General features: G+C 36.1%; 1 long non-coding RNA gene across 2 annotated transcripts in view; it reads left to right on the top strand.

Moving 5' to 3' along the window:
- Positions 1-2,746: 2,746 nt before the first annotated feature.
- LOC127544119 (uncharacterized) overlaps positions 2,747-13,947 on the top strand; it is a 79,075-nt gene continuing 67,874 nt past the window's right edge. For both annotated transcript variants that reach the window (XR_007949377.1, XR_007949376.1), the window contains exon 1: positions 2,747-3,444. This is a non-coding gene — a long non-coding RNA (uncharacterized LOC127544119). The remainder of the gene's footprint in view (positions 3,445-13,947) is intronic.

The following is a 13,947-nucleotide window of genomic DNA, read 5'->3' as shown; positions in this document are numbered from 1 at the left end:
GATTAAAAAGAAAGGTGAGTGATGCTTCTACTATCCTTAATGAATCTGGAACATAGTTAAAACCTCTATGTGACTATACATATAGATTAGCGAGTTAAAATTGTAAGAAAATATGAGTTCTCTATAAGGAGTGTATCTAGAAAGAGACAAATTAGGACTGAGTTTTGGGGGTGGGAGAAAGTATTCACAATTCAGAAGTGGGTGGAGGAAAAAGAATGAATTAAGGATAATTTTTAGGATCCTCATTAGAAACATTTATGGATATTGTTTCATTAACTTAATAAAAATTTCATTTACTGTGGCTTAATAGTCCTAAGATACCCAAGTCTTTCCAGTAGATAAAGCTAACAGTAAAGGCTTACATGTTATTCTAGTGGTCATAAGTACTTGGGTAGTCAAACAACAAAGGGCAAATAAAGTACAACTCCATGAGTAGACAGTATTAGGAGTGTATTCATTAAGCATTTACTATGTGTAGGGCTTTACACTATTTCTGAGCATAAAAAGACAAAGAAGTCAGTATTAAACTTGAAGGAGCTGCCCTCTTTGAAGAATAACATGTATTGATAAACAAATATAAAGCTATACAATGGACATTCAGAACACTAAACTGTGTGTGTGTGTGTGTGTGTATGTGTGTGTGTGTGTTTGTGTGTGTGTGTGTGTGTTTATATGCTTAAGTGTGTGAGAGTACCAGGTGTGCATCAAAAAAGGCCTTCTATTGCAAATAGTACATGAACTTCACTATAACTAAAGAAACTAGGAATTCTGAGACTTGGAGGTGAGCATCTGATGAAAAAGTATGGAGAGAAGACTATGGAAAGACATGGAGATGGAGGGAAGAATGTCCTGTATAGGATAGGCTTAGGAGAAAAGATAATAAATTCCTTTTTGAATAGGTCAAGTTTGAAATAGTTATAGGACACAGGTATGTATGTCCAGATAACAGATAATTCAAGATATTAGAGTTGGATATACAGATCTGGGTGTTTTTATATTACATCTAGTGAATGTACATATCTTGCATAGTCTATTGCTTTCTTAACTGGGGAAATCTTATCTTTAATAGATTTTCAGTTTCATAAGAAGTCTGGGAATGAAGGTATTTCACTTTTAATTATATTCTGCCCTCAGATAACAAAACAGCATTTGTAGGTGAGGAGGTGATTGACCTTGGAGATTCCTTCAAAATATAGTAATTTAAGCAAAATTTTAAAATTAAGCACATGAATCAAATTATGTTCCTTCTGAATACAAAAAGCACTGCATATGATTCACTGTGAATCACATCTAGAGATTTAGAAGTGCTACCTGTTGATTACCCTGACTCTAAAAAGAGTCAAGAGAACTCTATTATATCAGATCAGCTTATCAGATGAGAAGTCATGGACAAACAGCATTCTTTCTCCTATGTTGTCCCTATGTGCCACGTACTGGAAAACATTCTAAAATCACTCTCCTTTCTTTGACCTTGTAGAAAGCAATGACACACATTAATAGCCATTTGTTTGGTTCAGGAGATCAGTTGCCATTCTCCTAGCAGGGATAGGTAGTGCTTTGGTAATCAGGCCTATGGTGCTAACATCAGCAAAGAAAAAACCCTGGAGCCATCTCAGCTTTGATTATAAAGCAACTTGTAAAGTTGTGGACATTTTTTTTTTCTGTTAAATGGAATTGATTCCATCGATCACTAGTCAGATTAAAAGAAAAATCTACCCACCAACTATACCCCAGGAAGGATGACCCCAACAGACAAGCCTATTAACTTTAAGAGGCTTGACCATAAAGATCACACTCTGGGGCCATTCCTAAGACTGGGGAAAAGGCTAGTACCATTGATAGTAAAATATACCTAGTGCCTTAGCAGAAAAATGACAGTAAGCACCTGTTCTTTTCCTACTGAGCAGCAGCAATTTAAATGTGGCTTAAGGACTCTCATTGCCTCCATGAATGTTAGAAAAATATCACCACCATTTGCCAAATTGCAAATAAGAGCCATGTCATTTTCAATGAAGCAGAAATATTTTGCTTGTTTTTCCTGATTACTAGTGGGAGTTTATTGTTGTGTGTGTGTGTGTGTGTGTGTGTGTGTGTGTGTGTGTGTGTGTGTTTTAATAAGAAATTGCCTTTCTGAAAATGATGAAAGCTGTCTCCTCCCTACAAAGAAATATCCTTTTCCCACTTGGGTGAATATTGCCTGTGCTGCTCACTGAAGAAAGGGAGCGGCCTTGGCAAGCATCTTATTAGTCTAAAAATAAATTATTCAGAATGCAGGTTCAGATACAGATTGCAGGGACAGATAATAGAATTGGTTTTCCAAGCCTGTTCATGCTATGAAGACATGGTGTATGCTTTTCAGGAATTCACTTAAGTGGAATCAGCTTTGACTAATACAACTGAGAAATAATATTGCTGCCATCCAGCTAGTGTCTGTGGAACAGCATCCTCTGGCTCTCTTGAAGTACCCATGGTTTCTTTTAGAGTATGTGTGTGTACACATATAAATTTAGATATAGAGCCACACACACATGCACATATACACACATACTTCATGTTGGTCTGTTCAAGGGCAACAACTCTTCATTACCAAAGGGGAGAAGGGCACATTTCAGTTGAGCATATTTGTTCTCCCCCCTCCTTTAGTGAAATAGTTGACCACATCAGCAGCCGACTCCAGTTCGTCATGTGGTTTCTCATGTGATGCTAGGTTCGCAGCGCTTTGGAGACAGAGCCTTTGTGACTCGGCACTCATGGACAGTAGCGTTCAGCAACAGAAGAGATTTTGGAGGGGGCGGGGTGGGGAATAAAACTAGAAATGTCAGAAATAAAAGTTGCACGAAGTATTCTGATCTATACAATTTTTTCTTCATTTTAACTTTTTATTTTTTGGGTTGTTTCTGTTTTTCTACCCCCGCAGGCGTTGAGCTGTGTTGGTTTTGTTTTTCGGGTTTTTTTTTTTTTTTTTTTTGTTTTGGGTTTTTTTTATTGAAGCAAGACTATCTTCCCTCAAAGCTCCTGTGCTGCATTGCTGTTGGTATGCCAAGCTTCCCCCTGGTTACCTGAGCTGCTACTGTTGCTGCTTCTGATTCCCTGCCACTGCTTCATCCTGGCACATCCGAAGCGAGTCATCCATCTGCACAGCGTTCAAGAAGGAGCTGCCCACGGAACCCTGGCCACCGTCTCCTGTTCTTGCTGGGAGAGAAGGGTCCATGGACCTGGGTGAAGCTGCAGAAGATATGGGGTTGGTTGGGTAGGAAGCGAAGGGATGGGCAAAGGGAAGCTTAGATATGTTATACTGTGCCAATGCCAACTAATCCACTTCACGACAAGGGCACCAGCAATACTCTCTCAGCCTGTGCTGTTCAAAGGGATTAGTCTGGGGAAAACCATGCAGAGATGCGGTGGCACTTTACCTCAGAGTGGTGCTGAAGATGGATAAATAAGGTATCTGATGGGTCCGCCTGACAAGGCAGAGCCAGGAGGAAAAACAGAGCCAGGGAACGCATGGAAAGAAAGAAGAGATGCTGAATGCTGTTTGATTGTCTGATGCTGTGCATTCTCATTCTAGGGAGGATGGCATAATTTATAACACAGTGTATGGATGGAGGAACTGTAAATTGTAGTCTGAATGTCCCCGATGCTGTCAAGGAAGAAACTGATGAGCTAGGTGGCTGCACCAGTGTCCCCAGAGAAAACAACAGCTCTGCAGTATAGAGTTAGATGCATGTGCATGCATGTGTAGACATGAAAACGAGATTTCTGACCATTTTACACAGAAAGTTTGTCACTTTGCTGGATCAGGCTTGATTGCTGCTTATATTTTCAGCTCCAGTTCGACACCCATTTCCTGAGTAGTGAGCGCTTGGTTGCAGCCATCGCATGCAGAATTTTCTTGTTAATGTGAAAGCATCTCCCTCTGATTTAACTCCTTGAAGCTCTGTCTCCTCAGTGCTGTGCTGAGACCAATTGTGGGGTTTTGTTTTCTTCTTCCTAAAAATCTCTGTAAACACAGCTGTATCCAGTATGGTGAAAAATTCTATACTGTAAATAGAAATCTGATCAATCTAATCAAAATAAATGTATCCCAGATGACTCTGGGACCAGCTGACTGCCACAGGCTTCAGATGGCCAAATGCTCAACTGAGCTGAACCCAGTGCTAGGTTTACATTTTTAAAAAGAATTCCAAAATCAGCTAATAATTAAAAAAAAAAATCCCTGTCCAAGAAAAGAGGTGGTGCTGACATTTGCAGCAAATGGTCAGATAAAGGATCTGTATACATCCGTTTCTATAATTATCTATGGAGATAGATATATCTACAACTGTCTATGGAGATAAATAATTATATAGAATATATATGTAATCTTTTATTTTTGGATGTGATTGTGAGATTGCCATTTTAACGTTAGTAGGATTTGTTATAATACGGACATAGTCAATATGGAGAAAACTTGTGTCTTGTTTGAGTTGGCCTTGTCCAAGTGGTGAGCAAATCTCATATTGACTGTCAGGGACCATAAACACAGTTGTCTACTCTGAGTCTCAAGTCCATTTAGACCTTGAGGATGAAAAGGGCTTAGCTGTAACTGTTACCTCAAACCAGTCAAGTCAGCTGCTGATTCAAGTTGAAGCATTGGTCCAATAGTCATGGCAATGTCCTACTGGATGTCTATCTGGCCCTTCTATTATTTGTTCCTACTTCTACAAAGGCAGTACTGTGTTCTGGAATATATTTAGCCAGCTGTTGGGTAATATTCCTGTATGGAGTAGGGGGAAAGGGTAAAAATATTATTACTATACTCCCCAACTATAGATATGTGTGCAGAGAGAGACTGGTTGGGAAGGAAGTTGGTGAAATCAGATCACTTTTGTAGCTATATCCAAAGCTATAACTAGAGAGATTGAAATAGAAGAGAGGAGAGGGATATATAGAATGAACCCCAAGCAAGCATGTAGAATAGAAGCAGAGTTAGAACTTCAAAGCAACACAGACAGGAGAATTGTCAGCAACTTGTAATTAGCAACTCATGGTTACGTCAGTGACTGTGTCTCTCCAAGAATAACTGTGATCTGTGCTACAAAGTAGAGATAGTCATAACTAAGTTATCAAGCCCAGTTCAAACAAGGGCAAATAGATTAATGAATCTGCTGTGTTCATAAATCAAATATGAATGGATTACATGTTTAAGACTTGCTGAATTCTGCATAATTGAAGGCTGAATTATCAGCTTGTTAGAGGGCACATATTCATTAAATTAAACTGTAAGGCCCTTTAAAAAATGCAGACTAACCATCCAAGAAAATGTTTTTTTGTGGTTCAATCAAATGCATGAAAGTCTCTGAAAATGAATGATAATCTATTTCCCCAAATAGTCATTCCTCCCCATACCCATTTGCCAATATGGAAGAGGTGTTTTGAGTCATTGAAACAGAGAAGTATAACAAGGTATCATGCTAGGAAGATGATTTTCTCATTTCTAGAATACCACAAAATATTGTGCACAGATGCTGGGTTTTTAAAGACTGTATTCATTTCTTCCTCTTTTCCCTTCCACACAGCACATTTTGGAAATGAGGGTAAGGCTGTGACTAGCCCCTGCATAGAGATGGTGGGAGGTATTTCCTGATTGGTCTGTAGGTTTAGAATGTTGACTCCCATTTTGTATTTGTTTGTGTTCATGTTGCCCAATTGCTCCCAATCTGTTTTGTTTCCATGCCCGTGGAGAAGTCAATCTCAGTTCAGCTATTTACATGGGGACTTTGAAAAAAAGTGATATCTACATATTTATGTTACCTGTGCATGCATTTAAAAATATATATGGTTTGAGGAAAATTATAGGCAAAGAAGATTGTGTGTATTAAATCATTGCATATAAAATAATTTAAATATACTTACTTGAGATTCCAGAAGCTGACATTATCTGAGCCTGTTTAATTTACCTCTTAGATTTAGTCAATAAGCATAACCTGCTGGATCAGAATAGTGTATTCTGTGCACCCAACAGGGTGGAAGACATTATTTTGTTTGTGTTAGTTCAAACAGCTGGTCATTAATGCAGGACCCATTTCCAGAGTGAAGTGCTAGTGGACGTGAATGGCTGCCTGATTAATGCTGTCCCTCAAAGGGTCCTTCATCCTGCAGTGATGCTCGCGCCAGAATAATGCAGCATGATTTGATTGCACTCTAACAGGGTAGTATGTCATTGTGTCACCAAGCAATTGAGGTTATTATGGGGCAGGGCAGACAGACGGGACAGTGGGGTTACTAGACCGTAGCATTTTTAGAAATACAGGCCTGACCTACTTAGAGTTATTCTCGCTCGCTGGCAGCTGCATGGCGCATGGAGTCTCCTGATAGGCTGAGCTTGTTGCTAGGGGGAATTAGCATGAATTTTTCCACACACAGACTCAGTGACTGAATGATAAAAGCTGCCTGGAATTAAAGAGATTTGGTTCAGCATTATACAGATTTATCTCTCTCCTTTTTCTCTCTTAAGTGCAGAAAAAGGATGTAAAATGCAGTTTTTGTTTCCATTTGTTCTTTGACCTCCTTTCCAACCCCCCTCTTCCTCCAGGAAACAGAAGGGAGAAAGGGACAGTTATGAAATTTTGGTTAATCTCTTACTGTTTGGGTCACTGAAACAATGTTGCAAATTGTGAGATATTTACCCTTGGAGACTGCTGGGAATGAGTAACAGGGTTCGGCTCTATTTTGCCCTTCTTTGCACTAAGCTGTTTTGAAGTTGTACATGCATCTTTCATGCACTGTATATTTAAACTCCTCTTCCTTTTTGGGTTTGAACAAAACATTTATATAAATTCTCTTCTATCCAAACAGATTCAAACTTGCAATCTCTGGCTTGTTTAAAATGAGGTATCCAGGATGCCAGATTTAGAAGGGAAAATATATACTATTTTTTTAAAATAGTGTAACAATATTCTGTGCTATTTTGGGTTTGGCTCACTTCTCAAAATCAGCCTGATGTTTATGCTCATGGATAAAACATAGCTCTCCAACCCCCTCTCTCTTTGCTTCCCTAAATGCAGAAAGACACAGGATTTTCCCAGAGAGGAAAGTATGTATAGCCTGGTTTTTTGGAGAATGTTTTGCTTGTTGCTGACATCTGCATCACATGCAGACAGTTCATATAATCTATTTTATAAGATGACCCAAGATTTTTTTCCCTGGATTTCCAAGTGTTTGTCAGTGTTCTGGGATCTTTTCAGTAGTTTCTTTTTATCCTAATCTAAAAAAAAATCAATTTTGCATTTAAGTTAGTCTGAAAAATTCTGGGGGTGATGGGAAGGGTGATTGGGGGAAGGAGAGGAAATAAAAACAATACACAGTCAAGAAAGCTTTGATGTAATTTTGAATATTTCTCTTTTATTCTCACTAATTATAGAAGGTCTCTGCTTAAATAACAATTCCCCTCTGTTATCCTTCATTGTGGAAAGAAATCATCAGCCCTGCTCTATGATTTCTAATTAATTTTTGTGATAGCACATGGTAATATTACAAGTAAGCAAATTAGGGCTTAAATTAGTAGAGGAAAAGCTTGGAGGAGCAGTTTGTCATCTTGCGTGCTTAAATCTTTCACATGAAAATCAAGGGGGCAATGTGAATGGGGAATTCTCTTTTCATTTTGATTTTTCCAGGTGAGTGAAGTACATATGTGTGTGTGTGAATAAATTACATATTCATATATATGCATATATATGAATATGTATTTTAAAGGCAGTATCAAAAGTGCTTAGATCTGTCTAGACAATTAGATTCTCAATCACAATGATTTCCACTCCCAGAGACCACTTGACTGGCATGAGTCAAGAGCAAAAATGCTTTCTAATGGTTTTGGAGGCAAGGAATTCAATATTAAATCATTCAACACCCATTTTTAAGACATCTTCCAAATGTTAGACACTGAGGACAAAGAGGTGAACAGTGATTAGAAAATTGGACCTGAAATCAGGAAGTTTTTCTTTAGAATTCTACCCCAGTCTTGTTAGTATATGAATGGTACTAGTCAAGTCACAAAATATTTAAACTTCAGTTTTCTCATATACTAGAAGGGAACCTACTTTACAAAGGTTAGTGTGAGGATCAAATGAAATTATATCCATAAAAATCTTTGCAAAACTAAAGAGCTATATAAATGTGAGCTATTATAATGAATGGAGAAATGAGATTTTCTTTAAAATCTTATAGTTTATGACACAAATAGAAAAAAAATGTCTATAAAAGCAATTCAACAAAATACTCATCTATTGGCTGAATCTACTTCAAATTTTAGTATTTAATAATGGATAACAAGTAGTTGAGTTGTTATATACCTTCTCTTTTAGAAAAGTTATGAAGGTAACTGACTTACATCCTTAAACATGGTCTTCCTTAGTGAGCAATTTCATGCAATCTCATTGTTGTTCAATCTAAAATTATCGTGCTTCTGTTATTATAGTGGGGCTGACAGTAGAGGGGTGGGAGAGGAGAGTCAAGTAAGAGGAGAGGTAGGAGGGGAAGGGGTAAGAGAGAGAAATGATTTTTTTTTAAAACTTTGTATTTTGGAAACTGACTATAAACAAATAGTAACTCTACAAAGATGAATAAACCCCTGGAGAAGAATGACATCATTATATTATGGCAAGTATCTTCAGAAGATACATAAAGCTTTTCTTTTTATATATGTTGGCTATGTCTATGCAACCAATCAAACTGAATGCTTGGAGGCTGATAAGCAGTTCATCTGATCGCAAGGATGAACCAAACATTTCAGTTCTTTCTGTTAAGAAGAATGACTTGGATTAGTTTTCTAAGAATTTGTCACTTTTAGACAGGTGAACATATTAATAATCAGAATGAAGAGTTATCAAAATTGTCTCTGAGCTCCTAAATATGCAGATATGAATTATTCACAATGAATAATATATCTGACTATACAATGTATTCCATCCACCTTCCAATCCCATCTTGGGACCATTTGTTTTGACTTGCTAAGTGTGGTTACATAGCTTCTCCCTAACATCCACAGAATATAGATTGGGTCATGACCACCATATTGATGTATAGTTTCTGGACAAAAAGAAAGGAAGAAACGTGCTACATTGTTTGCTGCTGAGATCCAAGAGTACTATGGCTAAAGGTTGGCAGCAACATTTTTGTACAATCTCAACTTTCCTTAGGAAGTGGTATTCTATAGCACTTTCCTTTCCTTAAAAGATTATAAGATTATAAAACTAGAGCTAGAAAGAATCTCAGAGATTACATTTTTTCAATACCTTTAATTTACTGGTGAGGAAACTGAGGCCCAGAGAAAAGTGAATTACTCAGTCATACAAGCAATAAATGTCTAGAGCTTATTAGTTCATAGTATCCAAAACTAGAACTTAGGTTTTAATGATTCTAAGATCAGTATTCATATCAAGGTAATTCAAGGTAAATCCATTCTATAGCTGTCTTTTCTTCTGTCCCATGGAGGGAAAAGCCATCTGCATGTCTATCATGTTTACTGCCTGTGATAATATATAGACCGTTTTAAACTATCTAAGCTTAGAATTTCTTATGTTATATCAAATAATTGAAAAATTACATGTAGCAAATAAGGTTGCAGTTATGCATGATGCCCTGAGACAGATTGTAATCATTCTATAATTTTGTAATTATCTTCAGAATTGTTTTGGCCAATTTTTTGCCTTTATGAAATTAGCTATGCTGATCCCTGGACAACTATATATGCTATCATTGGGTCCAGATTCAAAACCTTTCCACCTTGATACTGAGTACTGCACTGTATTAGCATGAATTTTGAAAATCTAGCATCATATTAGGAGTATATACTCATATACTATGGATATACAGTATATTTTTACAAATGCATTTGATTGGGTCAGATGAGGACTACAAGTTACACCCTTAGCATCAATGGGTGGAGATTGCAAAGAATCAAATTTAGACTTGATGAAAGGAAAATCTTCCAAACAATAATGCTATCCCAAAGTGGCATTAGATGCCCTACTGAAGGTATCTCAGAGTATTTGATTTTTGAAATGGAGATTCCTTTGGGGGATATTTTTAGATTAGGGCAGGAACTCTTAACCTTTTTTGTAATACTCTTTTTGCCCTTTGGTGAAACCTTTGGACCCCTTTATAAGAATAATGTTTTTAAGTGCATAAAATATAATAAATATGATAGAAAGGAAAATGAAAGTTATTGAAAATAAAGATGTAACTTTTTTCAGCCTCTACATTCACAAATCCCTTAAAATTTATCAACAGACTCCTTAGGCATCTATGAATTCAGGTAAAAAAAAGGTTTAGTTGGATGCAAAAATTACTTTCAGCTCTTAAAATTCTATGAAGTCATCACAGAGATATACTGTTACCACCTTCAATTAAACAGAGGGTACTTTTTGAAGGATGGCAATGGTGATAGCCATCTCAGAAAAGACTAAAGGTCTAAAAGGAGTAAAGCAAAATTTCATAGGTTGGGATGTGATCTGTATAGTTCCTATAAATATTGTGTCCAGTCTTTGGGAGATACTTCTAGGATCACACAATTTATGAATTCCTGGGATGCAATTAGCCATTGAAAAGCAACATTCTACAGACAAAGGCATTTTTGTGAAACTGGAGTTACTCATTAATACAAAACCTATGATATAGTCAAATGACATTGAAGCTCCTAGTTCTAACCATTGATGTAGACAAAATCTCTGAAACATCTCTTTCCAAACTTCTAAGAGTTAATACTTTGCTTTCAGGAACCCAGTAATATCAGATCATAACAGAGACATATGCTTATTAGTAACTTTCAATAGCCACTGCTTTACAAGGAGGTTAGTGAAAATTAAGAATGATGATGTAGATGGGATCTCTATTTTACTCAAGCCTATTCAGACTCAGTACCATCTGGAACTTTTCTAATCTCTGAAGACTTTATATTCTAGACCATTGGCTTATACAACTTAAATATATTACTCTCACTGTTTTATTAGCCATATTGCCAAATGATAATAATAGGTAGAAGTCCTTGATTTCAAATAAATGATAGGAAAGAGGCCCATCCAAAAATTATGCAAACTTAACTGACTTAACTTTATAAAATTATAAAATTCCAAATTCACTATAATCCTATATCTCCCCAAAACCAATAGTTGAATTGCTTATATTGTTATATAAATATTTGTATACATGATTTTATTTGGTATTCACAGTAGCTCAGTGCATTAGGAGTTATCTTTAATTTGACTGAAGAGGAAACTGAGGCTGAGAGGTAAAATTATTTGGTTTTGGTAAATAGAAGAGCAGTTTGAAATAAAATTCTTTTAAATCTTAATGTTTTCCCTACCACATTGCTGATGCTAAAGACCTTGATGATAGAGAAATAAGCTTACATCACAGTTTCTTCCAGTAGCCAAATTTTTAAAGCATATAGAAATGTTCTGGAGAAAATCTTTCATAGAAGATCTTATATCAGTTAATTTCATTTAACAAATTCTACAGAGGAAGGTTATGTAAATGGAAATAACCAATTGGAGTAGACATAAGTATTAATTGGAGAGGAGGTGTGGTAGAGGGCAGAATGGTTGCCTATTGGCAAGCAACGCTGTTATTTAAAGAAAACAGGATGCCCTTAAGGCCAGTGAGGTAGCATTTTGCCTTTTTCACCCATAGAAGTACTAAAAAATGATGTGGAAAATTCAATTGGAAAGACATAATTTAAGTGAAGCATACAAAAGCAAAGGACTCAACACCAGAATAAAAATTAAAATGGAAAAATTGTATACATAGAGCTATTAAAAGTTTTTTATTTCATATTCAAGCTGCATATCTCACCAAAGAGTAGAATATTTAACTTCTGATAATAAATGTAATTCTTTTCAGGCCTAAATGGAGTATCTTTGTCTTGTGCATTTTAGTCATTGTTGGTGAAACAATGTACTGTCTAAATTTTATAAATACTCTAGCTGAGTTATTTACATCTTAAATGCTCAATGTAGAACAAGATGAGTTTAAAACAAATAATATATTAACTTGATCATAGATTATTCATCACTTAATGTATAATAGGTGGGTTTTATAGAACTGGATTCCAAAGGTAATGCCCTAACCTGAGTGGCAAAATTATGTTATTATTCATGAAAGGAATTGTGGTGTAGCAGATAAAGTCCCAGATCTACATTAAATCCTTCTGCCACTTGCAAAGTTTTGTGATTACCACTTGACTATTGAATCCTTTTGAGTCTCAGTTTCCCCATCTGTAAAAGGAGTATGTTACCTGTTGTATTTACCTTATTGTTTGTTGTTGTTGTGAGTCACAAATAAGATAATGTGTTGTTTAAAGTTCTATGCTTGTAAATTATTTGTTGCTATATTACTAGGATTAATAGTTTGTATAATTCTATAAAGCTAAGCTATTTGAGAAAAAAAAATTAGGAGTAATAATTTTGTTTTCTCTTTCTAGAAAAGTTAAACAATCCCCTTCCCCAAAACTAATGTCTTCCTAGGCCACTGGGAAAATGACTATCTGTTTTCTGGAATAGACTTACTGGATATTTTACATGGCTACTATCTCCCTTTATTATGCCCAGAGCAGACATCCAGAGCAGAGGGTGTTGGGAGAAGCAGCCTGCAGTTGTGACAAATGATTAGAAATGCCAGCTAACAAAAGTTTCCTCTGAAGGAGATTCTTGGGATATGTTTTACAAAAGATAGAGCTGAAGTCCTGAGATATTCTCAGGAAAAAGTAAAACATGGGAGAAGGGAGGCAGTAGAAGAACAGCTATAAAGGGAGTAATGAGACAGTGGTCTCTGAGGGCAAAGTTCAAAACCTAGAAGATCAAGCTAAGGAAAAGAAGAAGGGTAGATAAAGAAGGCTGATAGAAAAGAAACTGGAGAGGAACAGCTGGTTGGAAATTTGATAATGGATGTTTGTTCTGTTCACTTGCATATTGAGAGAACTTAGCTTTGATGTAATATGGAGTTCTGCCTCCTGTGTGTAGGCTTCATGGGCTAGTCACATGCCTCACTGGGAAATTAATCTGAGGTTTTATTTATTTTTCTTTCTGGTATAGAATTCTTTAAAATAAACGTGCATTCACAATTTAATCATTGGAAGTTGCAACTATGTGATCAATGACACAATTGTATAGCCCCTCAATTTCCTTTATCCTATAGGTACCACTTTTGAACTTATTGAAAATAAAAGAGAAAACTTGATGAAAACCAAGGATTTATTATCACATAGTCAACTCATTGACTCAGTGGAAAAAGAACTGGACTTTGTGAAGATCTAAATTCAAGCCTGGTCTTGGGTACTTATTAGCTTTGTAAACTCTGCCTTAGTTTCTTCAACTATGAAATGAGGATAATAATAACACCTATTTCACAGGGTTTTTGTGAGGATAAAATGATATAATATTTGTTAAGCACTTAGTACAGTGTCTATCACATAATAGATACTATATAAATGCTAGTTATAATAGGAAAACAGGATTTTTCCTTTATAAAAGGAAAAATATATATGTATTATAACAGGAGGACCCAAGTTCAAATGTGACCTCAAATACTTGATGCTTCCTACCTGTGTCATCTTGGGTAAGTTATTGCATTATTTCCAGCTTTTGCCTTCTATACTAAGGTAGGTCCTCTACTGAAAAATATAGGGGGGAAAGTTATCTGGGAGTCTAAAGGAAAGAAAGCAGAACTTTGAAAAAATTGAGACTTAGAGAATTGATTTGAGAGGAATAAAAGTTTTGGGATACAGCCTTGAGGACTAGATTGACATTAGTTAATTTGTAAAAGAAACCAATAATCATGGTCCTATGACTTCCTTCTCTGACATTCAGGAGCATTAGTATAGAAGGCAAAAGCTGGAAATAGTGCAAAATTTGATTTCTGATAAAGTATAAAGGGAATATAAAATAGGAGAACAATATATCTGAGAATCAAAAA

This window comes from Antechinus flavipes, chromosome 1 (assembly GCF_016432865.1).
Source record: "Antechinus flavipes isolate AdamAnt ecotype Samford, QLD, Australia chromosome 1, AdamAnt_v2, whole genome shotgun sequence".
Lineage (NCBI taxonomy): Eukaryota > Metazoa > Chordata > Mammalia > Dasyuromorphia > Dasyuridae > Antechinus > Antechinus flavipes.
Note: the sequence above shows the minus strand (reverse complement) of the source record. Positions and strands in the feature narration are given on the sequence as shown.